The sequence below is a fragment of the Manacus candei genome, unplaced genomic scaffold (genome assembly GCF_025592945.1).
Source record: "Manacus candei isolate 608988 ecotype Guabito, Panama unplaced genomic scaffold, ASM2559294v1 h1tg000008l, whole genome shotgun sequence".
In the NCBI taxonomy this organism is placed as follows: Eukaryota; Metazoa; Chordata; class Aves; order Passeriformes; family Pipridae; genus Manacus; species Manacus candei.
This window is the reverse complement of record NW_026138056.1, coordinates 28,323,812-28,351,270: the sequence shown is the minus strand read 5'-3', so window position 1 is coordinate 28,351,270 and position 27,459 is coordinate 28,323,812. Positions and strand designations below refer to the sequence as shown.

Sequence of the window (27,459 nt, the reverse complement as noted above, 5' to 3'; positions counted from 1 at the left end):
ATGATGCTGGTTACACACTCTTTTGGTCAGGTAAGCCCAGAAACGAAAAGTATATCTCAGGAGTTGGTTTCATGATCAAAAACTCTATTGTTCCTAAACTCGAAAATCTGCTGACAGGTCATTCTGACCGAATTATCTCCCTACACCTTCTACTACACAACAACCAAAATGTTGTCCTCTTTAGTACATATGCCCCAACTCTCCAAGCTGACCCTGCCGAAAAAGATAAATTTTACACCGACCTGTGCCGCCTTACCCAGAAGGTTCCTGCAGATGATAAGATCATTATCCTTGGTGATTTCAATGTGAGAGTAGGTAAGAATTTTGAAGCCTGGGAAAGGAATATTAGGCAAGCATGGTGTTGGAAGCTGCAACGATAATGGTCGACTTCTGCTAGAATTCTGTGTGGAGCAACAGCTCACCATCACTAACACTATCTTTCAGCAGAAAAATAGCTTAAAGACAACATGGATGCATCCTAGATCTAAGCACTAGCACCTCATCAATTATGTCTTGGTGCGACGGAGAGATGTCCGCGATGTCCACCACACCCGTGTGATGCCCAGCACAGAATGCCAAACAGACCATAGACTGGTGCGCTGTAAACTTAACCTCAATCTTAAATTCAAACCTAAAAGGGGCAGTGTCCCAAGGAGGAGACTCCATGTTAACAATCTCCAATCAGCCACAGTGAGAAACAAATTCCAGGCTAATCTTCAAACTAGGCTTGATAACCATTCCACAGATTCTACAGATACCTCTCCTGTAACACTTTGGAACCATATTAAAAACAGCATCCTGCAGTCCTCTGAAGAAACCTTAGGGTTCTGCCTCAAGAAGAACAAGGACTGGTTCGATGAAAACAATCAAGAGATCCAGGAATTGTTGAGGAAGAAGAGAACCACCCACCAAGCACACCTTGCACTGCCATCCTGTCATGTAAGAAAAACAGCCTTTCGCATTACAGGCAGCAAATCCAAGAGAAACTCTGTGACATCCAGAACAAGTAGTGGATCAGTCTAGCTGAAAAAACACAATTATGCGCAGACACGGGTGATCGCAGAGGATTCTATGAAGCCCTGAAAACAGCATATGGGCCTACATACCAAGCTCAAAGTCCTCTACTCAGCACTGATGGGCAAACACTTCTGACAGATAAAACCTCCATTCTGAATCGATGGTCTGAACACTTTCAGACCCTTTTCAGTACCAACAATGTAGTCCAAGACTCAGCAATTCAGTCCATCACACAACAACCGGTGAAATACGAATTGGATACTGCCCCCACTTTAGGAGAAACCCTTAAGGCCATTCAGCAGGTGAAAATCGGCAAGGCAGCTGGGGTTGATGGAATTCCACCTGAAGTCTGGAAACATGGGGGTCTTGCACTCCATGCTAAATTTCATGAGTTCGTACTGTGCTGTTGGGATCTAGGCAAACTCCCATCAGACCTTCGAGATGCAGTCATCATCACTTTGTATAAGAAGAAAGGTACTAAATCTGACTGTTCAAATTACCGTGGTATTACTCTGCTCTCCATTGCTGGCAAAATCCTGGCAAGAATACTCTTGAACAGACTAATACCCGCTATAGCAGAAGGAATTCTACCTGAAAGGCAATGTGGTTTCAGAGCCAACAGGAGTACCACAGACATGGTGTTTCTTCTCAGACAACTGCAAGAGAAGTGTAGGAAACAGAACAAAGGTCTCTATGTAACCTTTGTTGACCTCACCAAGGCCTTCGATACTGTAAGCAGGAAAGGTCTATGGCAGATTTTGGAACGCTTATATTGTCCCCCCAAGTTCCTCAAAATGATCATCTCACTCCATAAGGATCAACACAGCCAAGTCAGATATGGCAATGCACTTTCTGAGCCTTTTCTAATAACTAATGGTGTGAAACAAGGCTGCGTTCTTGCACCAACCCTATGCACACTCTTTTTCAGCACGATGGTCCAAAGGGCCATGGCAGACCTTGAGGATCAGGACAGTATCTACCTTCGATACTGTACTGATGGAAGTCTTCTCAACATAAGGGGACTGAAGGCCCACACCAAGACCTTAAACCATCTTGTCCGGGAGCTGCTCTGTGCTAATGACACCGCCCTTGTCGCCCACACAGAAGCAGCTCTGCAGCATTTAACATCCTGCTTTGCAGATGCTGCTGAGCATTTTGGGCTGGAAGTCAGCTTAAAGAAGACAGAAGTTCTCTATCAACTGGCACCTCAGGAAGTCTTCCATCATCCCCATATCACCATTGGCCAATCAGATCTCAAATCAGTCCAGCAGTTTAATTACCTAGGTAGCCTCATCTCCTTGGATGGTCAGACTGACGGAGAGATAGACAACAGGTTAGCAAAGGCATACAGTGCTTTCAGAAAGCTTCATAAAAGAGTTTAGCGAAAGAAACACCTGAAGAAAAGTACCAAGATCAATGTTTGCAAAACCATAGTGCTGTCTACTCTCTTATATGGATCTGAATCATGGGTCATCTACCGCCACCACCCGCGACTCCTAGAATGCTTCCATCAACACTACCTTCATACAATCCTAAACATCCACTGGTCAGATTATGTGACCAATACATCTGTTCTAGAACAAGCAGCAGTCACAAGTATTGAGGCCATGTTGCTGAGAACATAGCTGTGCTGGGCAGGGCATGTCTCAAGGATGAAGGACCACCGCCTCCCTAAGGTCTTGCTCTATGGTGAACTTGCCACCGGCTGCTGCATGAGAGGAGCCCCAAAGAGAAGATACAAGAACTCCCTGAAACAACATCTCAGTCTCAACCATATTGATCACCATAACTGGTCTACTCTGGCCTCCAGTCGGGAGGTCTGGAGACACACTATCTATAACACTGCTGATGCCTTCGAGAAAGTATGCAGGATCACTCTTGAGGAGAAAAGACAATGCAGAAAGAATCGTGCCCTGCAGAATATACCACCTAAGGAGTCTTTCTGTTGTGCCTTTTGCAACCGGACGTACCTGTCTCATATTGGCCTTTTTAGTCACCAGTGCGCTTGTAACAAACGTGGGTAGAGCCCTTCCCAGATCTTCATTTGTGAAGCCTAGACATGATGATGATGTAACATAGATGTTGAGTATTATTTCATAGTTTCATAAATTATTTATATTCAAAATAATAACTATGCATTCAACAGTATTCATTTTCACTTTATGGAAGTACATGTTTCCAAAGCACTTTATGCAAGTTGTCATTATTTAGGTGGAGAAACTTATGCACAATGATATAATGTGTTTTGCTAAGACTCTCAAAGTAAGACAGTAGAAGGCTTAAAATAGAAATTGAGGTCTCTAGAGTCCCACCTGATATCCTGTCTGTAGAAGTACATTTTGCATAGGGCATTGGTTAGAACGATTCCATTTTTTATTTCAATTATAAGTTAAAACTAGTATAATTAATATTAATTAGATCTCTTTTATTTTCCAGCCTGCTGACTGAATTAGTCTAAAAATATGTATTTACATCTTTTGCAGAAAAAGATATGCCATATTGAGTGGTAAATTGCAATATAGTTTATATATATTTCCATTTTTTGATTTTAGCATGCATTAAAATAAAAACCCAAAACCAAACAAATAACAACACTAAAAACCCCAACAATTAAGTGTCTTTACATTAATTGCATTTTATACTGATGGCAGAATTGCGCTTTCAGAGATAATTCCCAGTAACTTCCCTCAGGTAAAAAAGTTCATTTAAACTTATGAATTCTAACTTTGAAGAGAATTTAGCTCTAATGTGCTGCAACTAGTTTTCACGTGCCTGCAAATTCAAGTCTTCTGTAGTTTTGTTTAAAGTTTTTAGATTACATTATGTATGACCTTGTGATGGCAAAGAAAATGATAAAATGGGGCTAAAAACCACTGTAAACAGAAAGAACACTTTTATTATTATTCCTCAGTCCCCTGTATTGCAGAGCTTTTACAGCACTGACCTAGTATCTAAGTTGTAAACATCACTGTCAAGTCAACATATGACTCTATATGCAGGTGAATATCAATTTACCAATTCATAGTTTAGCTTTACAGTTGCATTAGTAGATTGCAATTAGACAGAGCCTGCTCATACTTTCTGAAAAAATGTGTTTCTGCAACATGGACATTGGATATTCTTAAGTCCTGGAAAAAATTTTAATGAATAAAAGAACATTATTCGTCTCTGATCAAATAAATGTTAGTGTAATTCAAGTACCCTAATGAGCAAAGTAGTAATGAAAGGAATCTTTTAGATAATTCGTAGCATAACTATATCATGTAGATAATTTTTGTTATGTTTTGTCAAAGAATCTTAAATTTTTCCCTATCTTAACTTCTACAAATACAAATGACGGATCTCTTTCCATATTCTCTGCAATGACATTTGCAGTAAATTTAATTTATAATATTGTACCAAGTATCCACTGCTACACTGTCATTGAGATTATTGAAATGATAGTTCTGCTAGATAATCTATCAATCCAAACTGCAGGACTTGGGCCAATCTCGTCTATATTAAAATTACCTTCCCTCTAAGAAAGACATAATTCTTCTCCTTTCTTTCACAACTTTGCCTTCTGTTTTGAGTTTTATGAATAATTGCTTTCTACTGATCAAAACCAAATTCTAATATACTGCACAGATGGTCATTGATCACTATAAGCACTAATGTATAAATAAAAATATGTTTATGTTTCAAACTAAAACTGACATCTCTATAATACGACCTCATACACACAAGCTAGTACATTACTGTACCATATCCAGAGAGGCTGATTGCTCAGTTTCTGTGAGAGTTTTTCCAGATGAAATATGGATCATATGCTAATGAAATCTAGAAATATTAATATATATTTTCTGTGTGAAAAAAAACTCTACGTATTTGATTGTTAAATTAACTGAACCCTAGGATTCTCCATTAATTAAGATAGTATTGCAGGTGTATATTTTAGCTGAAGTACATTTACAACTTTGTCTTGATATACCACTATAAACCTGTTTTCTAATTCTGTTTTAGATGAGAAGTTGTTTGATGTTCCCTTCCCAGTCTCTAGTGGATGATTACCTATGCCACATGATCACCATACAATTTATGTACAATTACTCACCAGTTATTGATAAAGGTCATAAATAAATATGAGGCAAATCAGAACTGTGATGCACTAGAAATGCTTTCAGGCCCACTGGCACTTGAAAAACTGGAGAGGAGAGGGGAGGGGAGGAGAGGAGAGGGAGAGGAGAAGGAGAGGAGAGGGATAGGAGAGGGAGAGGAGGAAAATTTAGTTCAATTTTTAAAAATTACATAAACATGATTTTTTTTTTCTCATGTACCATGTAATCTATATTAGGTTTACAACTAACAGTTTGGAAATACATGAAAACAGGTCTCTACCCTGAAATTCTCTATACCTTTTTTTAAGGAATTCCTCATTGCTGATTGTGAGAATGGACACTAAGTTGACAGCTCTATAAAAACCAAACCAGGACTATAAACCTATTTAAAAAAAAAAATCAAACTTGTTAAAGAAAGGTCTAAATTGAAAATAATTTATGGCTTTGATAAAATCTGAATGTTTTGTATTTCTTTAAATAAGCAACTTTAGTACATCCATTAGCCAGAGATAAGGTCTTCTTGCCCAACCTAGTGTGTTGTATAGTGCGCTTCTGAGATTAGATTGCCTTCACTGAATTCTGTAAGTACCTCAAGTGTCTCCTATCACTTTCTACAAAGAAGTAAGGAAAATCCTAAAAGTCAATAACAATCTTACTTTTGACATCTTAGTGGTTTGATTCTAACCTTGACAGTGGTATAGGAAGAGTATTTTTTCTTTCTTGGGCTCTCTTTTTATTGGATTTCAAATTGTTCTATTAAGCAGGATAGGATGTTTCCCAGTTTTTCTGCTCTTATATGTTAGATTATGAGTCAGGAAAAGAGATATTAGAATTTAATTCTAGTTTTCTACTCAGGAAATTTCTCAGGAAAGTATTCAGTTTGGTTTGTTCCTCTATCCATAAACAGATAGAGTTTGTGGTCACTTTGGCAAATAGTGCATTTCATTATTGCAATAGGAAAGGCATTATCATCAAGCAATATTTTAAAAGGAGATTATGAAAAGAAAAAAATCAGAAAATACAATTGCTCTCATGCTCATTTTATCTTTTTTGTCCATTTTCTACTTTTTCCCTTCTAATACTGCTTCCATTTTCTAAACCTCACTAATCAAAGCACCTTCTCTTTTTTTTAGGCATTTCAAAGAAAATGAATTTCATGATTCATGACACTTAAAAAACATGTTTTCTCAGTGCTACTGCTGAGAAAAAAAAGAGACTTTTGTCTATAGATTGCTATCCAAAATAAGATATGTGAAGATGAACAGAAAAATCACTCTAAACCAAAGAAAGAAATAGAAATTTGCAGATGAATATGTTGTCTGACTGGCAGCTACTTCCCTGTGTGAAGTGTAAAAAGTATCGTAAGAGAAGAACACTTATTTCCCACCTTTTGGAGCAGCAGAAAAAGGTATCCAGACACTGGATGATATAAGAGACAAAAATATAAAAGTCTAACATTTGTCACCTGTTGAAGAATATGTAAGATATTAACTCATAAAAAATACTCTTCTAGATTATCCTGCATAGATGTGAATCCATGACTGAATCTTATCTGCTTTCCTCCTATTAAAATTAAAAACGATGCTCAAGAGACCACAGCTTGATCATAGTTGCTATTTAGTGTTGTTATTTTATTGTTTATTATAGTGCTTTCCAAAGTAATATCTAGGTTAATAATGGACTACTCCTGGGCCATGTTAATTCCTGTTGATTTCTATTCTTTCAACAAAAGAGGTCTTCCCAGCAGATCTCTAGTAGTGCTCAGAGCATGTCAGTGAGATGTAAAGTCAAAAGCATTTGAGTCTTGGAACCAAATATCTCAACACAGAAAAGCAGACCCACAAGCTTTGTTTGCTGAAAGAATGAGCATACTCCTCCTGAGCTCTACCTGCATCAAATTACCCTATCACTGTAATAGTGACATATTCCACTCATAACTGATGCTCAGTGACCATAAATATTGTTGTTTGCTTCCTTCCAATTATGACTAGACCCAAATTGTATGAGAAGTTTACTTTAAAACACAGTTAATCTGAACAGACTTATTTCCCTTGTCAAAAAAAGCCATGTAGTGCTATGGTTTGCCTTCCATCCAGGTTTTGAATTAGTTGTTAAATAATTGTTAAGATGTCTTGTTTTGTACTCTCAGCTTCCCACTTCCCCTCCACAGAAACAAGGCTACTGTCACTTTTGTAATCCATCCTACTGAATACCTTAGATCTCTCAAATGACACTAGAAGTCTGTGTGGGGAATCAACTGGGTGACCAGGAAAGAGTACTGTCCTCACTCTTGACAATATATTGCAATAGATATTAAATCTTTTATGAATCTTGCTTAAAAATACTTAACGTAGTGAAGAACTCTAGATAGTTAAATTGCTAAGATGTTTTGAATCAAATATGTCAACATAATTTTATAAGTACAAATCTTTAAATTATTGTAAAGCACTGCATTCCAAAATCCCCAGACATCCAACTTTTAGTAAGCTGTACTCTATTTTATTTTCCAAAATATAAGCATATGGTCTATTTAAAAATATTTAATTACATACAGTGGTATTTTTATTATCAAGTATGTGTACTATTTATCTTAAATATATTCCAAACAATCATTACTGTCTACTAAAAACAATAAATATTAACTATAATACAAAAAAAAAAGTTTTTACATGTTCCTAATACATCCTGATTACAAAAGAACTACCAGTTGGTAACAAATGTCTAATTTAGAGTTTAGGTATATTATAGCCTAAAGTAAAGGTATACATGGGGCATGGGGCCACATTCCATGACAGAAAGGCTCCAGAGAAACGTTTGATCATTCTTCATGATGCATAAAATATGTCACAGCTGTACTACAAAAGATATCAGCCATCAGGTAAGGCTGTCATTTGCCCTGGCTGGATTATATTGGAAAAACAGTGTTTCTGCCTTTTACTTCTGTGGGATTATTACTGGAGAAAACACAATCTATTTAGTCTACATACATATTACCATAACCCTGCTCTATTTCAAAAGAAAGTAGTCATAAAATAAACATGGTAAGGAGAATAGATCTGGTTGATATTTTGTTTCAACATACACCCATTTCATACGTTATAAGTTGTGAATATGTTAAGTACTGGTCTACATTAAAGCTAGGTTCTACAAAAGGATTGCATATTTCTCTGGGGACTATTCCTTTCATTTGATTTCTGTTATGCACACATTTTAGTTCAAAATCTAAGGCTGTGTCACAAATAATAGGTATAAGAAAGGAAGAATGGCAGTAAAAGGAAACCAAAATGTATAAACATTTATTATATTTCCCATTAACTCACAGACTTTAAAAAAGTGCATTTATTAAGGCATCCATGCTATTAACATATTCATCAAAAGACATAGAAACTACAACTGTTAGAATTCTAACAGAATTTAAAGATTTTTGTGCCCACTGTGTTTGTCCATCAGGAAGCATATTTATCAGAAATTCATGCCTCATTATTTATTGGGTAGAGAGGAAATTTCATACTTATCAAAACAAAAATTGCCTGTTAAAATAACTTTGGAGACTGACCTTTGTGCAACTTTTATTAAATGTTGTATCGTTACATAAAATATAGCATTTTAATATGGGAGATATAGGAAATACACAGAAATGTGTTGGGTAGACCAATAGCTAAACTTTATAACAGCTATTGTATCATAAAGTATCTTTATTGAGATGTAGAGGCAAATGCTATACTCTTTTTCCAGTTTAATGTGTTTAGAGTTTGGAGTAATGATTTTAGTGTTGATGATTTGAGATTTTTTACTCTGGGGTGTTTTGATGCTCAAAATTATGTGAATTTGCAAAGTGAAACACTACCATTAGTTAAAAAAGCCACAAGAAAAACAAAAACGCAAGATAAGGAGTATTATCATAAAGGGAAATTTATTCAGATTCACATGAAATGATATGCACGCTGATGAATAACAATCACAGCTTTCAAGGCCATTAGAATCAATTTTACCTGTTGTGTAAATATCTTGGGGCTTTCAAAAACTTTTCAAACTTAAACAGACCTACCCAAATGACAGTTTTAGCATTAGTTGCTCAGCAAGAAAATGAAAGTCATTATTTTTTTAATTGAGTTTGAAGAAACACTTTTCACAGAGAATTAACATACAGCACAACAGACAAAATCGATTAAGGCCTGCCATCTGGCAGAAGTCTAGAAAAGTTGCTGCCATATGTTTTGACCAAGACTGCAAAATAAACTGCTTTATACTGTCAGCACCTCCAGTCCTGTTTTATAAATTACATTTGGTTTTATTATATATATGAAAAAGATTAGGAAAGGTTTCATCTATGACTGGCTGCTTAATTGGAAAACAGACGCTATATAAAATTTTAAAACAGGCTCAGGGTGATTTGAGCTCAGTTTGAAAGCTGTTTGACAGCTGTAAGTAACAAAAGTGCAAGGATTGCTATAAATTGTTTATTAGGCAGACCTTTAATTCTTAATCGGTTATATTTAAATAATTTTTCAAGATTCAACAACTGTAGCTTTTCTTTGATAATAATTACAGAAGAAAATGTAATACAAAATTCCTGGGCAGAGGGGAAGAATGTTCAGGAAATTCGTAGGTAATATCAAGAAGTGGTGAAATGAAAAAAAAAAATCCATCTTTTTCTTAAAAGGATATAGTTTCATAAAGAATAGATTTTAAAAATCAGTATGTATGTATGTTGCTGTAGGAAAAATAACATCTCAGGTTCAAATGAAATTTAGGAATGTTAATCTCTTTTGCAGCTGCTATTTTTGTTTTATGGTATTTTTACAGCTGTTTTTAATTTCTTTTAAGAAATACTAAACCTTTCGGAGCATTCCCAAGTGAAACACCATGGTACAGATAATTGGTTTCATTGCAATTCAGATTATGAACATCATTTTTCAGTTGTTACTTTCAAACTATATACACAGCTAAATCTGTAAGCCATTTTCTTTATTTCAGCTACTATCTAAAAGGGAGAAAATAGCTTAAAGTATCACAAAGCCTTAAGGTCTTTGTGAGGATTTGCAGTGTTTGGAAATATTTACTCTCTAATGAAGAATGTACATAGTAAATGCAAAGTTATCTTCAAACACATTTATAGTTATATGAGATATATATATATATATGGGAACAGATAAATTATTGCTGGCATAAGACATTATAAATTGACATCTTCTATGCACCACAAAATCCCTTGTATTCTAAAGAGGTCCATACAAAGGGAATATGGGTAAAGAATTTCAATTCAGTTTTCAATAAGCTTCATAGCAACTATAACTGAAGAGCTGTTAATAAAATCTCCAATGTTACCTCTGTCCTGTGCTTTGTACATGTCACATACTAGTTTACTGCCAAAATCTTGTAGGAAAGAAACAAGTTCCTCCACCCCCACCCCCCCCGCTTTCCCTCCCCTGGGCCTTTGGTTAATATGGGGGACAAAGTGCTAAGCAACACCTGGATATTTCTTTTTATCCTTATGTTCAACATTTGGTTCCACATTGTATTTACGACGTATCCTCTAAGCCCTGAAGCAAATAGGCTTTTATTTTTCTTCATGGGCTTCTATGTATGTCATCACTGTAATATCAGAGTGCTTCATAAGGAGTAATGAATTTATTTTCAGAACACTACTGATGGATCAGGAAATACTTGAATGAATATTTACAATGTCAGAACGGAGAGGCACTGAGAGCTGTAGTAACATTTCAAGCAAAGCAGAAGCCCAGAGCTCAGTTTTAACCCATGGCCTCTGTCACAAGACAACTCTCACTTTTCCAGAGGATCCTAGCTCACTCAGGTTGCTCAAAACTTGAAACTTGCCTTACTGTTTGCCCAGTGAAGACCTAACTCACACTGCTCTGAATTTGTATGGTTTGGATTTTGACCTGAAATTAAATGGGGAACAAAAGTCAAAAACTTACATGATTAAACAATAAAGGACCTTATCAAAACATGTACACACAGGGAAGTCAAGTTCGTGCTCCATGCATAACCCTAACTTTGTCATTTCCTGATTCCAAGTGCTTCTCTTTTTGTTGCACATTTCACTTAACACTAGGGGTAGGATGCAGTGTCGACATTGAAAGATTTGTAAAGAATACATAGCAAACATAGAAAATTCAAAATATTTTATTGCTTGGCAGACAACAGTGACATTTTTGTTCAATGCATTTTTTATACATATATTATATTTTTTAATATCCTTATATATATTTACAAATAGTGAGGCAGAAAGGTTTGCCTCATTCCATATACATGTGGCTTTCAAGTATTACTTTCTTTCATATGCATCTTCACATATTTTACAAAAAAAAAAAGGCAGGACACCTTCAGGCTCTGTTTTATTCCCTGTGGAGTGTCATTCATTTTGGAATTCCCTGTGAGCTACAGACACATGCACAGAACCACAAAGAATATAAAGCAGACAGTTATGACATCAATTACAAAATTCACTGTGAATTCATGTAAACCCTTACCCTGGTTCACACATCAACACCAATTTCATTCCAACACTGAGGCGCATGTGAGACTAAGGCTGTTCCCTGTGCCAAATTTCATTTTTTTAGGTAAATACTCATTGTCACCTTTGTGTCTTAGGAACCTGTGTCCTCTTTTTAGACATGGAATATACAGGAGACTAATCCTAACTTACAGAGAGTTGAGACTTAGGGCTTATTGAAAGAGGAAAAAGTGACAAGAAGAATGGTTGAAAACTGTATCATGCAGGAATTTCTATTTTTTATCTAGCTATTGAAAGCTCACTTGTTTGTTTTCAGGTAGATAACACTTAACTGCTGTATGACTTTGGTATATTTGAAAATAATAACTGCAGTTCAAACAGCTCAGGTCTTCATTCTAAACTAAGTTTTGTGACTGAAATTGATAAAATAATACTTCTTGGTAAGTATTCACCACAAATTTCTCAGGAAACCATGTTCTGAGAGAGAGTATCTTTTTACCGACAGATATTTGGTATTTTTGTTGATAAACTGGCAAAACATTACATTTTTGCTGTCAAAGCTTTCAGGTCATAAAAGAATTAGTGAAGTAGTAAGTTATGATGAGGACAAGTTAGTTTTAGTTTTAGCAAGTGATAACAAGTTAGTTTTAGGAAGTGACGTAGATTACTTGTGGAACTGATCTCATTCAAACAGCCTACATTTTATGGCAGACACATGTACAGTCGTGCATCTGGCATCAACAAAAAACGTAGACTCATAAGACTGGATTCCTATACTTTGGAAATTATTGACACACTACAAGATAGAAATAATGTAAAGTAACTGGCTGAACTTGAGCTACCAGTACAGTTTAACATGATGACTGTGGTGGACATGGCTCCTGGTTATACAGACAAGGGAATAATGAGTGAGGGCAATGTTCGACCTTGTGGAGTCAGGTATTGAAGAAATCCTCCTTTTACTGAGTGATCAAAATCCTGTGAGTCACTAGCTCCTAAAATAAAAAAAACTGTCTCAAAAGGAGGGTTTTCTTACACATTCTTGTCATCTTTCACTATAATAACTTTGTAGGTCAAATATTTTTGTGCAAGACAGAGTGTGAGAAATATGGAAATTAACATACATTTTATGAAAGAATTAAGTTTATAATGTGAGGAATTAGAGTAGAAAATGTGATTTTTTTTACTCATCTTTTAATCATTAAAAAAGTAATATGTTACCTATATACAATATGATATGGTTCTATATTTACGTCAATTACTTCTGGATCAAACTTCTCTTCAGATGTATCAAAAGTATAACACATAAGTAGGAAAATTATTTTCAGGAAGTAATTTCTTTTGCTTTTTTCTCTCTTAAAGACAGACAGACTCAGTTTATAAGTCACATTTTATCGGAAAAAAACCTATACCTGTCATTATTAAAAATAACACATAGAGCTATTGTACCTAAAGAAGATTACAGAATGGTGATATTGTGGGTATTTTTATTTTTTTTATCTTTTCACTTCGTGCTACTAACAGCATTTGACATATGGTGTTTCATAATTTCTCTTACACAAGAAATGGGGTGGTGTTTCTTTTGTTTTATGAATGTTTGCCAGGGGAATAAGAGACTAACTCTACCCTCCCCCCAAAAATGACATGAAAGTATAAAAGAAATAATAGGAAACTCACAAAAGCTTACAGAATAACTCAAGGGTAAATCTCCTGTCTGACTGTTTTCCAATAGTTTAACTGAATTTTAAAATACATTAGATTCAAAGGCACAGGGTCCTTTTAATCAAATACTAAAAGGCTGCACCATGCCTGAAATGATCAAATGGAAATTTTATAATTTATAATTATAAATTTTATAAATTATAAATTATAAATTTTATAATTTATAATTATAAAAGAAACAAAAAACAACCAGAGTAATAGTAGTAGTAATGAGAGAGAGACAGAGACATAGAGAGAATTATTTGATAAATTAATGTAATATAATGTCAAGGTAAATGGAAGGAAGATTCAAAGAAAAAGGTAATTGCTGAAAGCAAATAGGATTTAGAACTTTACAAGTTCAAGTAAAACTCAAGTGAAAGGTATACATGGAAAGGGACAGGTTTCAAAGCATAACTTGCCAGATTTTTTTAATTTTATTGGAAGTAGGGGATGATTGCTTCTCTTCTTAGAGCTCATCTATTTTATCAAGTACAATGGAGAATGTAAAGACCAAAGGTAGGGAACCACCTGAGGCTGGTTTTCTTCAACCCATTTTCTACTGCTCTTAAGCCACAGTTTATGAGGGATCACGACAGGACTTCTGAGGGTTATTTTTTTTTCCTAAGCACACAAAGTGGTCCACAGTACTCTAACATTTTATTATTCACTGCTTCAATTTTTGTACTTCCTCCACAGGCTTTACAAGCAAAAAGTATATTCTTTTTTATATATACTATACCATAATACTGAGACTCTGTAGTGCTAAACCAGAAGAACATTTTTTTGCAAGATTCTAACAGGAATTCCTTAAGGTACAAGATACGAGGAATACTTTAATCCACCAAACAAGTAGTAGGTTCTCCACCTTACTCAGGGTCTTAAAGGGAATGGACAAGTACAAACATGCCTTAACTCCTCTCCTGATATTTCTAGCTCTTTCACTGAAAATCTGCTATAACTTAAAAATCACATAGCTAATTCAGTGTTATGTCTAAACTTGCAGGAATTGTTTTACCTAATGGCTTTAAATTTATTGCCTTGCCCCTTTAGAGCACGGGCAGAAAATCTCAGATCTTTCTATGTTATGATTCATATTTATGATCAGAAACAATTCTTTCTATTATTTTTCTATCTTGAACCAAACATTTCCAAAGAATTTCCTCACATTAAGTTAATATTGTTTGGTATAACCTTTTTAAACAGTGGAGTTCTTCTGGAAAGGTAAAATACTCCCTAATTCTAAACATCACCATTATTGCAACAGAGGAGAAAATCCCTTCTGATTCTTAAACTAGATGTTCTGCCAGAAACATAGCATCTTAGAATGAAGAGGACAGCAATATTGCCAAGGCTACTGAATTGGCTGCTGAATGCCAACAAAGACTAAGGATGAATAAGGGTCAATCTGTCCCACAGTGTTCTGCGTAGACCACCGTGACTCGAGACAGAGAGGTTGCAAGGAGGAATAAACTCTGAAATAAGTTTAAAAAAGTGTACTCCACACACTATATGTACTAGATGGCTTGTCATTCCACAAATTAGTCCAGTTAAATGTAATTCAGCAAGATCTTCTTGGGTTTATCCTAAAAGACAATTTACTTTGCCAAAATTAGTATAATGAATTACATATTCATATGAAAAAAAGGCTATCTATGGAATTTTTATTGCAATTTAGGTATTAGAGGGACTATATTAGAAAGCCATAAACATGGTTCTACAGAATGTGTATACAAAAGATGTTGTTAAAACCTGATTACTTTAAGAAAAAGAGCAGCATCAGATTAAGATCTGTAAAATTTCCTGAATTCTGAAATTCATTTTTGCTTACATTTTTGGTACTACTTCTTGTATGACGATTTTCACTGATACACATAAACAGACTAGAAGTGAGTAAAGATTCCCCCCGCAATCAAGAATTAACTGTACCTAAGAAATAAATGCTATTTTTACAGAAAAACAAATGTTATAGTACTAAACTAATACAGAAATGACATATTTAAAAAATAAATTTTTTGTCTAAAAAAATTAAGTAGCACTTACCATTTTTTGCAGCAAGACCAATGAGGAGTTGATTTTGCACTCTGATCTTCCCCCCAGTCTTTCATTTGCTAACCAAGACAAATAACAAGAATCGGTTTAGGTAGCATATTATTCTTTTTATACAACAAAAAAGTTACATGATTTCATGTTGGACCTAATTTTTCAAATCAATACATCACAAGCTCACAGATAGCCTACATTCCTTGTAGTCCTAGCTTTCGAAAAGGTGTCAACAAATGCCAAGCATACGTCTATTGCTCAAGAATCAAATACTTTATTATAATTTGTCCTACATACAAGAGGCATTGCAATTTCATGTCTATATTCAAGTGCTTTGACTATAAAAGACTGTGTAGTTAAGGAACCTGAACCCTCTCTGTCTCTGCCCTAAACACTGAGGAGAGAAAAGTTGTTCCCGGACCAGGACTTGTGACACCTTACCCTCTCCTGTAGAGCTCGGAGGGAAATATATGCACAAGCAGAATACCGCCTTGAGGTCCCCATTTTCCTCATGGCATACTAAGCATAAAACATGTTATTCTAGCAGGGCCATTTTGTGCTCTTGTGAAGTTCACCTTTTAAAATCAGACATCAAGATGCCCATGGCCATAATAGCATCTCAAGGGGGAAAAACCAGCCCTTTCTTTCTTCTCTGTAAAACCACATACCCCCAGTAAAGCTAAATTGAACAAAACTACCCTCATGTTTTCAGAATTTTCAAAGAAATAATGTAACAGTAGACTACAGGTGGTAACATTTTAAGAAAAGTGCATCTGAATGGAGACCAAAGATTCCAACACCCCTTGACAGGACAAAAAGCAGGACCTGAAGGAAGAGGAGGTACATGCCTCCATTTAACATAAGTCCTAGTGTCGAGCTCTTCATCTGTAGCAGGAGGTGGCCCCTCCTAAGGCTAAGTGCCTTAAATTGTACATGCACAGTTCAAAAGTGGGGCTCTCTGGGGAAAACTTCATGAGGAAGGAATAATGCTTTTTAAAAAAATTTATTTTCAAGTAAAGTAAAAAGTTTAATTCAATATACAGATGTGCTTTTTTCCCCTCCTTTGATCTTTGAAAAGCTCTGGGTAAACACATCTAACAGCTCTCAGCTGCATTTATTTAGCTTAGGTAGCATGGAATTTTACTACAGGCAGTTGGAAGAACAATTGGATTTCTAGTGCAATTGTTCCAAAAGAGACTGAACAGTGTTTTCCAACTAAATTGGACCTCAGAGTAGAAATTGACCTGTTGTAAATTTAGATTCATTTTAATTGAGACAAACAGAACTACTGATGACTTATTTTCTGCAGCTGATTCCAAATTTCAGAAGTTGCAAGCAAAGATACAAACTATTAGTATGCTCAATTTTTTAACCATATATGTTTATCTTTAAAAAAACCAGCAGACAACAAAATTTATCCCTAGTCATATCTATAATTTTTTTCCTAGCTGGTCAATATTTTATATTTAAAGAAATCTGCACAAGTAGCATTTAGACAGTAGGCTTTTGTAGTTACTCCCCAGTTTTCTGGAACGCATCTGATAGCAATACATAAAAAATGAGTATTTCAGTCAGAAATACGTTCTGAAAAAGGAATCATAATTTCTAAAAGCAGTGGTGTTGTGGTGGTGATATGGTGTATTTGAGATGTGTATGCAGACACCTGCATGCAGGAGATTGAAATATTTGATGTAGAAAGGTTTTTCTGGCAGCAGCTTGGAGTGCAATTGTAAATCATTTCCTCTTTTTAGCACTTAGGCAATTGTATGAAATGTTTTCTTACCATCATCTGTAGATCAAATACAGAGCATGCTATGTATACGTATGTGTACAGATGTACACACATATGCACAGTGAAATATAAAATGTTTATAAGTAAACCCACATTGCAAAATTGTGTTTAAATGAATTTAATTTTTCATATAATCAGAAGTATACCCATACAAATATATGAATGCAAATATATATTTTCCATCAAAATAGAAGTAATTTATTGTGCATGTATGTGTAGTTACTTCTTGTAAAATATATTAATATACTTTTGATCCTTTTATGAAGTTTGGCTCAAAATCTATTACACATTTTAGCAAATGCTGACAGTGAGCTTTCAGCTGTTGAAGATCTCCTCAGCCTCACCTGATATCATTAAAACTAAAGGACAAGGTAAGCACCTCCATGCGGAATAAAGAATACATCAATGTGTATTATTCCGAGGTGGTAGAAATGGGCCTTCTCTCTTTCTTCTTTAAAATAAATGAAGTCATTGTAGCTTTTCTTAAACTCAAATGTACGGTAATAGATTTTTCACTATATCTGAGGTCCCTGTAAGTAGATTCTATTGTAAGGATAAAATGTTTGTACTACTAGAAACAGAGACCAGATCTACCTTATCATTAAAACAACCAGACTGTCTTCATACCAAATCCCTAGCCAAAGAACATGAAAGAAATTAAAAAATAATTAGAAAAAAAATAATTAGAAAACTTGTAAAAACACAGACCTACATCTAAGCTACATCATTAACTCTTAAACAAATAAAATCAACTATATTGTTGCTGCTGAATTTAGAGAAAAGTGCTGAAAAGGGAGGATGTAAATAAGCAGGGATAGCTAAGCATAAACTGGACACACTCTCACTTACATTGATTTGATATGTAAGGCTCAGAGTCACATTTACCTCAATTCAGTTTTTGCCACTTCTTAACTTCTTTTAACAATAACACTAAGAAGTCAAAAAATCTTAACTGAAAGCTTGTTCAGAAATATGTGAGAAATGAACAGTACTTCTGGGGGAATGTGTTAAGCTGAATCACTGAGTTTCTATAAAAATGCAAAAATTCTTTACATTGATTGTATTTAGTTGGCATGATGAAGCCATATTCTAAAACATACTTTTCTCTCATGTCAGCCCTCCTACTAATAGCAATTTCAAAACATACCTTTATATATTGAGCTAACTCCTCCAAGTGCCTTACCTTCAGAGACAGATGTGGCTCCCAGGGCACTTATCCTACTCCTCAGTTTTGGTTTCATTAGCAATCACACACTGCTAAATGGAACCTCACCTGCTTGAGTCGCTGGAACCTTAAACATATGGACCCCTATGATCCATGTCTCCAGTTGCTGGCACTCACACCCCATACACTCACACGTACACAGAGAACAGTCAGCCATTCACCCAGGAAAAGAGAAATGGAGTTCACTGAGAAGACGGGACAGACTTCAGTGATGAGGAACAGGCTGCAGATAGGCAAATGACCAGGAAATTATTCACACAGGACTGGCCCTAATTATCCAATTATTCCTATATTTTCCTGTTTTTTCTCCCTCAGATCTCTCTCTTTCTCTGGTCTTGTTTATTTCCTTAAGCAACCAATAACAAGGCCTCCCCAAATCCCATATATTCTTCCCATCATGCATCCCATAGTAACCCCCTTGATCTGTAAGGTGGCCCAGAGAGCCTTTTGTTTGACTGCTGGTGCTGGGTGTTTCCAGGGCTGACAGTGCTGAGGGTTCCCTGGGACATCTCTTGGAGGGGTCAGGCAGGGTCTTTGACTCTTTGACCTGGCTACTGAGGTTACTCTGCCTGGCCATACACCCATGTGCTCCTCAGGGCTTGTGGAGACAGGCTTTTGACGGTCTGATATCCCAGCAGATTATTGTTTGGGTTTCCCCAACCTGCAGTAATCTCTCTGTGCCCCTTTGCAGGTGTGTAGGTGAGTTTCTATTGAGTAACCTAATAAAATCCAATGCAAGGAACCAAAAGTACATTATTTTTCTCCTGATATGTTACCTCCTAAACAACCATGAATCTGCCACTCAGTTGTCATGGCTTAACCCCAGCTGACAACTAAGTATCACACAGCTGTTCACTCACTCCTCCCAGCCCCCTCATCCCTGGTGAGATGGGAAGGAGAATTGTAAAAAGTAAAACCTATGGGTTAAGATAAGAGCAGTTTATGAAGTGAGATAAAGATAACAATAAAGGTAGTAGTAGTAGTAGTAGCAGTAGTAGTAGTAGTAGTAGTAGTAGTAGTAGTAGTAGTAGTAGTAAAAAAAAGGGAAGGGAGGAGAGGGAAGAGAGAGGAATAAAACAAGTGATGCACAGTACAATTGCTCACTACCCACTGATCCACTCCCAGTCTGTCCCCAAGCAGCAATTGGTGACTCACAGCCAAGTCCCCACAGTTTATATACTGAGCATGATGTTCTGTGGTATGGAATGTTCCTTTGGCCAGTTCAGGTCAGCTGTCCTGGCTGTGTTCCATCATAGCTTTTTGTCAGAGCACGGGAAAATGAAAAGTCTTTGATTTAGAGTAAGCACTGCTCATCATCCACTAAAACATCAGTCTGTTATCAACACAATTTCATACTGAATCCACAACACAACATTGTATGAGCTACTAAGAAGAAAATTAACTCTGTCGCAAAAAAAACAGGACACCAGCTTTAATAACTAGCATAGTCATTATAGATCCCAATATGTGAATTTCAAGCACTTTTAACACCTAGCTGATCAAAAATTTATGGTCATGCAATTATTACTTTTGCTTTAAAAGAAACTTGACTGCAGAAAAGTTTCTTCCATCCAAAGCAACTTGATCCCTTCCATATTACTTTATTATTATTTCTTGTTTAGAGCATTAGTTCAGGCACTTTGACTACACCAAAATCTTTATAGGAATCAATAGAAACCAATAGAAAACTAGTGCAACTCATAAGAATGCATACACGTGTTATATCCCAATTTAGACATCCATTATGAATATAAGCATGTTGAAGCAATCCATCCTGTAAATAACACATGTATGCTATGATGTGGAACTTCATATCTGAAACACAGAATTACAGTGTGTTTGTCAGGAGGAAGAATTCCTGAACTGTAACAGCATAACCATTCAATTTAAGCTGGAGATTTGAGACATTGCAATTTCGCAACTTGTAGCAAAAAATGAGCAGGCATCCCTTAGTGAAATGCACAGCATCCTTGGCTTTAAACTGGAAAGACATGGATTTGACAGATGGACCACCCAGTGGATAAGGAATTGGCCGAATGGTCACACTCAAAGGGTTGCAGTCAACAACTCAGTGTCCAAGTGAGAGCGTTCAAGTGGAGAAGAGTGACATTTGGTGTTCCTCAGGGCTCAGTATTGGGACTGGTATTTCTTAATGTGTTTGTCAGTTGCATGTCCAGTGGGATGGAGTGCACCCTCAGCAAGTACGCTGGTGACTCCACACTGTGTGGTGCAGTCAATACATTGGAGGGAAGGGATGCCATCCAGAGAGACCTTGACAGGCTTGAAAAATGGGTCTGTGTAAACCTCATGAAGTTCAGCAAGGCCAAGTGCAACGTCCTGCACCTGGGTTGGGGCAATCCCAAGCAAAAGTACAGACTGGCAGGAGAATGGATCAAGACTAGACCTGGGGAGAGAGACTTGGGAGTGTTCATAGACGAGAAGCTCTACATGACTCAGCAATGCACTCTGGCAACCCAGAAAGCCACCCATATACTGCGCTGCATCAAAACTGCACAACTACATCCTGGCCCTGTAGAGAGACCTTGACAAATTAAAGGACTGGGCAATCACCAACCATATGAAGTTCAACACGGTAAAGTGACAGATTCTGCAACTGGGATGGGGCAACCCTGAATGTCTGTACAGACTGGGGAACAAGATGTTGGAAAGCAGTGCCATGGAAAGGGACCTGGGGGTCCTCATCGATGGCAAGTTGAATATGAGTCAGCAGTGCCCTGGCAGCCAGAAGGGCCAACCATGTCCTGGGGGGCATCAGGCACAGCATCACCAGCCGGTCGAGGGAGGGAATTGTCCCACTCTGCTCTACACTGGGGTGGCCTCACCTTGAATATTGTGTGCAGTTCTGGCACCACAATAAAGACATTAAGCAATTAGAGAGTGTCCAAAGGAGGGCAGGGGAGATGGTGAAGGGCCTTAAGAGTAAACTGCATGAGGAACAGCTGAGATCACTTGGTCTGTTCAGCCTGGGGGAGACTGAGGAGAGACATCACTGCTGTCTACAACTTCCTCATGAGGGGAAGAGGAGGGGCAGGCACTGATCTCTTCTCTGAGGTGAACATTGACAGGACCCAAGGGAATGGCCTGAAGTTGTGTCAGACGAGGTTTAGGTTAGATAGTAGAGAAAGGTTCTTCACCCAGAGGGTGGTTGGATACCCAGGGAAGTGGTCACAGCACCAAGCCTGACAGAGTTCAAGAAGCATTTGGATGATACTCTCAGGTACATGGTGTGACTCTTGGGGATGGTTCTGTCCAGGTCTAGGAGTTGGATTCAATGATCCTTGTAGGTCCCTTCCAACTCAATGATTCTGTGTGATTTTGTGAAAAGAAGTGTGACCAGCAATTCAAGGAAGGTGATTCTTTCCCTCTACTCTGCCAGTGTGAGGGCCCATCTGCAGTACTGCATTCAGGTCTGGGGTCCCAAAATAAGAAGGACATGGACCTGTTAGAATGAGTCCAGAGCATGGCCACAAAGATGATCAATGAGCTGGTGCACCTCTCCTATGAAGGTTGGTTGAGAGAGTTGGGACTGTTCAGCCTAGAGAAGAAAAGGCTCCAAGGAGACCAAATAGCAGCCTTCCAGTACCTAAAGGGGGCTCACAAGAAAGCTGGAGAGGCAAGGGCAGAGAGTGATAGGACAAAGAAAAATGGCCCTAAGCTAAAGAAGGTTTGGTTTAGGTTAGCTATGAGGAAGAAATGTTTTACTTTGAGGTTGGTGAAGTGCTGGGCAGGTTGCCTAGAGAGGTTTTGAACTCCCCATCCCTGGAGTTGTTCAAGCTCAGGCTGGAAAGAGCTTTGAGTAGTCTGGTCTAGTGGAGGATTCCCTGATCATGGCAGAGCGGTTGGAACAAGGTGATCTTTAAGGTCCCTTCCAACTCTAACCATTCTATAATTCTATGAAATGAAAATATATCAGCACTGCAGTTTCTTCCTGTTGCATCCTCCAGCTTAACAACATCACCTTCAGCTTTCTCAGGATGTACTTTAACTGACGAGTTCATTCATTACAAGACCTCCCACAGACACTACCTTTTGCAACCCTTAGCACTAAATAAATCAAGGAAGATAGAGTTATAAAAAGAATCATCTGTATTTAGAAGTAGGATGGCCCTCCTCAACTGAACAATCCATTATTCTGAAATAGTGCATATATTTTTACTGTATTAAATGGCATTAATTCCTGTCTCCAGCTGCTGGGTCCATGAAAAGCATGATTGTTTTGTTTTGTTTTGTTCTGTTGGTTTTGTTTGTTTGTTTTTGGAATACACTCTGTAATGCTGGAATAGTACATTAAAATAAATAGGAGAAAAACATGACAAGGATCTGTCAACTTTTATACAAAGTATTTGGTATTTTGTGATATACCCAAAAGTACTGATAAAGAGCAATTTCTATGCATTTACTAGCTCTTGAAATAGAAACATAAATGAGGAGAAAACCTGAATTTTCTTAGAATTAATAAAAAATATTTTTCATGGGATACAGAACGGTTGGGAAAAGACCAAGCAGGTACATTATTCCAAGATTTTTAAAAACAGACTTGTAACAAAAAGGTGCATATCCTGATATCTTTGAGTATGCCACAGGCATGCATTCATGGTCTTACAGAAAATACTCCAACCAGGGAGCCAGTGTGTTTCTTACTTCTGGGTTATCCCTCGGTGCTAATCCAAATGATTAATATCAAGAAGTTAATGCGGCACAGCCACATGCTATATAATGGTGCCAGATTAAAGGCATCAGGGTGATATAATTATTATAGTCATAAGAGAAGGATTTCAATTAAAGGTACCATAGCAGCATGCCACTAAAAACAGCACAGCAGCATACTAATTAAACTGTAAAAATCCAATGCAAGCAATGTGGCTCATGCTACTTGAGGCAAGGAAACAGCCAACAAAGCAGCATAATGGTATCTTAAAATCCAATAAAATGATGCCAATAATATAATCATACAGTATATCATGACAATAAATACTAAAGTCAAAGATTACAAAGTTATCCTCTGAATGCTACGGACATTTTTTGAACAATGTAATGGAAATATAGTTTTGAGATATTTTTTACCTTTTATGGTGAAACTAACCTGAAAGCATGCAAAATCATTTTTTTCCCCTGTTCTTAGAAAGTGATAGTAAGTCTTACAGTAATATTCTTATTTTTCTGGGCTACCAGAGGAAAGTAAGTACCATTTGTGTATTGTAGTACCAGAACACCACAGCGGCCTTGACTATTAATTAGATTGAGTGAAACACAACTGAGAAAACAACTAAGCAGGGCAATGCCAGCTTATGGAAGGCAATGAAATATATAGTCTTCAGAGAATCAGTCTGGAAATTAATTTCTGATGTAGAAGCTGTAGATCAGTGAGAGGACTCCATCAAGAAGAACTTGAAAACATAGCTTAGAGATAAACAAGAATAGTTCAAACCGGCTGATGTAGTCTGAGTACTGACCAGCTAAAGTTTTGACTAAATAATTTACAAAATAATATGAGCACTTCATACATAATGTCAGCATTTTTGAGGTTCCCTTAACTTACTATTCAGAAGTGTAGACTATCTTCAGCTCCTACTAACAACACTGAGAAAATAAAAATGTCAGTGCACCTGGGAATCAAATTGTCAATAGTTATCTACAGGATCAAAGGCAAGAGATTGGTAGGCAAAGATACTGAAAATCCTTCCAAGGGGAAAAGTTTCAGGATGGGAACTCTTAAAAGCAAGTTAAAGAAGCTCTTAAGTGATTTTAACATAAATTTTGGCTGACAACTATGAGGTCTACAAGAACTTGCTGCAGGTATGGTATGACTTAGAGTACAAAGGCTGATTTGTTTATGATAATAACTGTAAAATCAACAAAACATTTTTATTCAAATGTTGTTATTTCTTAGAATTATTGTGTGTATTTTTAATAGGCAGAAATATTTTAGTGTCTTCCACATTCCTAGCTCTGTGCTATAAGTCTGATCTTAGACCAAAGCAAGTGTGTACACTAGACAAAGGGGTCTCTAATATTAAGAATTTAAATAATAGTTTATATATGCATAAAACCAAGACAGGAATAGAAATATCATGTCAGTAAAAGACTGAAATAAAGATGATTTCTCTCCTTTTTTTTTTCTGTTTTGTGGTTTTTTGGCAGATGAGTGTTATGTTACTGAGACTGATGACTAATCATATAACTTGAAATTGAGCAAATGAAGGCAGAAAATTTAGTGAATAAATGGGGAACTACTTTGGAGACAGTTCTGGAGAGGGAAAACTTTCTGTCTGTCTGTCCAGCCTAGCATATCTGCCTACATAAACAGTAAAGATGCAGGAAAGAGCTTTAGGTTCATGTGAAAGGTTTTCAAAGAAAGGAGTTGAGTGAGAACAGGACCAGGATCCTCCATAATCCACAACTGGACTAAAAGGTCTGCAGGACTGACAAAGCAATCTTTGGATAATTGTCATTTCAGATATAAATATCCTGGCAAATAATTTTTTTGTCCTGATGGATGGCTTGTGATTTTCTTCACACAGAAACTTTCATCTTTCTGCTCAAAACTAAGAAAAAGATATCCTTTTTAAACTGTATCTTAGTAGTCCTCTTATATCACAGAATTGTAAGTTTAGTAGGAGTTAGAAATATGTAGTCATGATTGCCTTGTGTAGACAAAATAAGATGACTTGTGAAACAATCCACTTCTTCAATGTGGTCCTACTTAGCTTGAAGCAGTATGTTCACACATTCTGCATGTAACTTTTAGTTATCTCTTTGATCTCTCCTGATTGCTTCATTTCTTATCCAGAATTTTTCTCCACTTAAGATTGAACAGCTGTTTGAAAAATGAATGGTTGTGTTAGAACCCCTAATGGATTTTTCAGACTCCTCTACTGATACATTTGGATAAAATTTGAATATTAAATTAGGTCTATGGCTTTCTGTACCTTCATGTTTAAATGGATGTGTGGGTTTATACCAAGAATTCTGTTAATATCACCTTGGCCAACATTTACTTATTTATAATAAATCCCTACCCCTTTTCCCTGAAATCTTTTCAAACCCTTTCTTCCTGCTGAGGTCCAAAATTTTTTCTTGAAATAACTGTACTTCCCTTCTGCCTCTATTTTATATGTTTGTCTTTCATATAGCTACAACAGGAAGAAATAATATGCATTCTATCTGAGAAATGACTAAAATAACTTCTGCCACATCGGGTTGATCAGCCAATGAATTAATAAAAATTGTGGGATAGTCAGTGTCTTGATTTAGTCAGGAATATTATGGAGTATGCTAAGGATGGTTTTCTTATCTTCATCTTCTAAAAATGTTTCTGTAGAGCCATATTAGTTACTTTTGCATTATTCTATTCCATCGTCTCTCAATAATTTTGCACAGAAACTCAAGTACTCAGAAGTTATCTAGCATCTAATAATAGCCTCTGTTTTGGGACTGAATGTCAGTGTCACTATCTGCTGGCTTCTCAGCTGCCTGATTTAACTGCGTGATATTTCCAGGGGTCTTAGAGATCCATCAGAAACAAGGAATGACCCATTATTCATTGCTGGCAATGGACAGACTTGCAAGTAACTTGCATAGTTTTGGTGGGTTAACCTAAGAGACAAACTTCCACTCAGCCTTTTACTCACTTCTATCCCTCAGCAGGACAGGGGGGGAAATAGAACAAGGTCAAGGTAAAGGCAAAAGGATCACTTATCAATTTCCATCATGGACCAAACAAACAAAATCTGGGGAAAATTAAGTCATTTCCAATTAAAACTGATATGAATAGTGAGAAACAGAAAGACATTAAAGCCATAACTTTGCTCCTCCCTTCTTTCAGGCCAACTTGGTTCCTTCACTCTAGATTCCTCTACTCTCACCCCCTGAGCATCTCAGAAAGATGAGAAATGGAGACTGTGGTTAATTCATAACAGTTCTCTCTATCCCTCCCTTCTCCTCATGCTTTTTCCCTCCTCCAGTGTGGGCTTTCCCCATGGGTTTCAGTTCTTAAGGATAAACCTGCTCCAGCATGGGCTCTCAAGAGGCCTCAGTTCCTTCAGGAAATATCCACCTACTCCATGGGCTGCAGATATCTGCCATGGTGTGGTCTTCTCCACAGACTGCAGGGCCATCTCTGGCACTTGGAACAGCTCCTCCTCCTTCTTCTCTAATCTTGGTGATTCCTCTACTATATCTCACTCTCACCCTTCTCCTCTCTTTATTTATTGTCTTTCCCTTTATAAACATGGCTACACCTAAATACTTTCTGCCACGGTCCGAAAGGGGAGGATGGGACCATGGCACAGCACGGGTCCAGAACACAAGGGTGGGATGCAGGTAGAATGCTTTATTCACTCGTGCACGCTGTCTTTTATGAGCTCGGGAGGGGAAAGGGCCAGAACATAGGGCGGAGCACGAGACAGACAAGCGGGGGGACAAACCAGGATAGGGACATGGGCAAAAGAGGGAGGAACGTGGGAGGAACCAGGGAGAGAAGGGGCGAATGGAGGCTGTCCCCTCTTTGCAGCTTCTCCAGCCAATCCACAGGGAGGCAGGGGAGCAGACAAGCCTGAACATGCCCGGGAAATACAAATTCTGGGGAAGCATAAAATGTGTATATACATAATAACTGTAAAGTCTGTATCATAAAGTCCTTTCAATCACTGTACATCTTTTTCCACTTCTGAGATTTTCCCCATTCTTATTCCTGGTCCTTCACAACCTTCTTCTGCTGGGCATGATAGGGAAATATAAGAAAAGCATCACAGGACATACCAAAATACTGCAATAAAGGTGTATAATGGGCATTGAAAAAAAAAAAAAAGACAGTAGTATCTATTTTTTGTGTAGCTCATCATTTTGCAAAAGCTATGAATGGCAAAGGTAATATGCATAGAAAGGTTACTAATAAAAAAGATCTACTAAATCACAGAAATAAGACATTTCCTCAGATGACATGAGTTTGCATCTCGCACAACAGGCTATCTCCATGATGAGAAATAGCTTCTAAATGCTGAACACTTGAAATAGTTTTAGTTTGATTCTAAAAGTGTGTGCACATAATAAAATTCAAAACCAAACCAAATGGAATCTCTAGCAA

General features: G+C 37.0%; 1 long non-coding RNA gene across 1 annotated transcript; it reads right to left on the bottom strand.

The window, feature by feature from the left end:
- Positions 1-11,444: 11,444 nt before the first annotated feature.
- LOC127465344 (uncharacterized) lies at positions 11,445-26,885 on the bottom strand. Its single transcript, XR_007902113.1, has 3 exons — positions 26,435-26,885; positions 15,337-15,404; positions 11,445-12,587 (listed from the first exon to the last, which is right to left on the bottom strand). It is a non-coding gene; the product is annotated as an uncharacterized LOC127465344 (long non-coding RNA).
- Between the last annotated feature and the right edge of the window lie 574 nt (positions 26,886-27,459).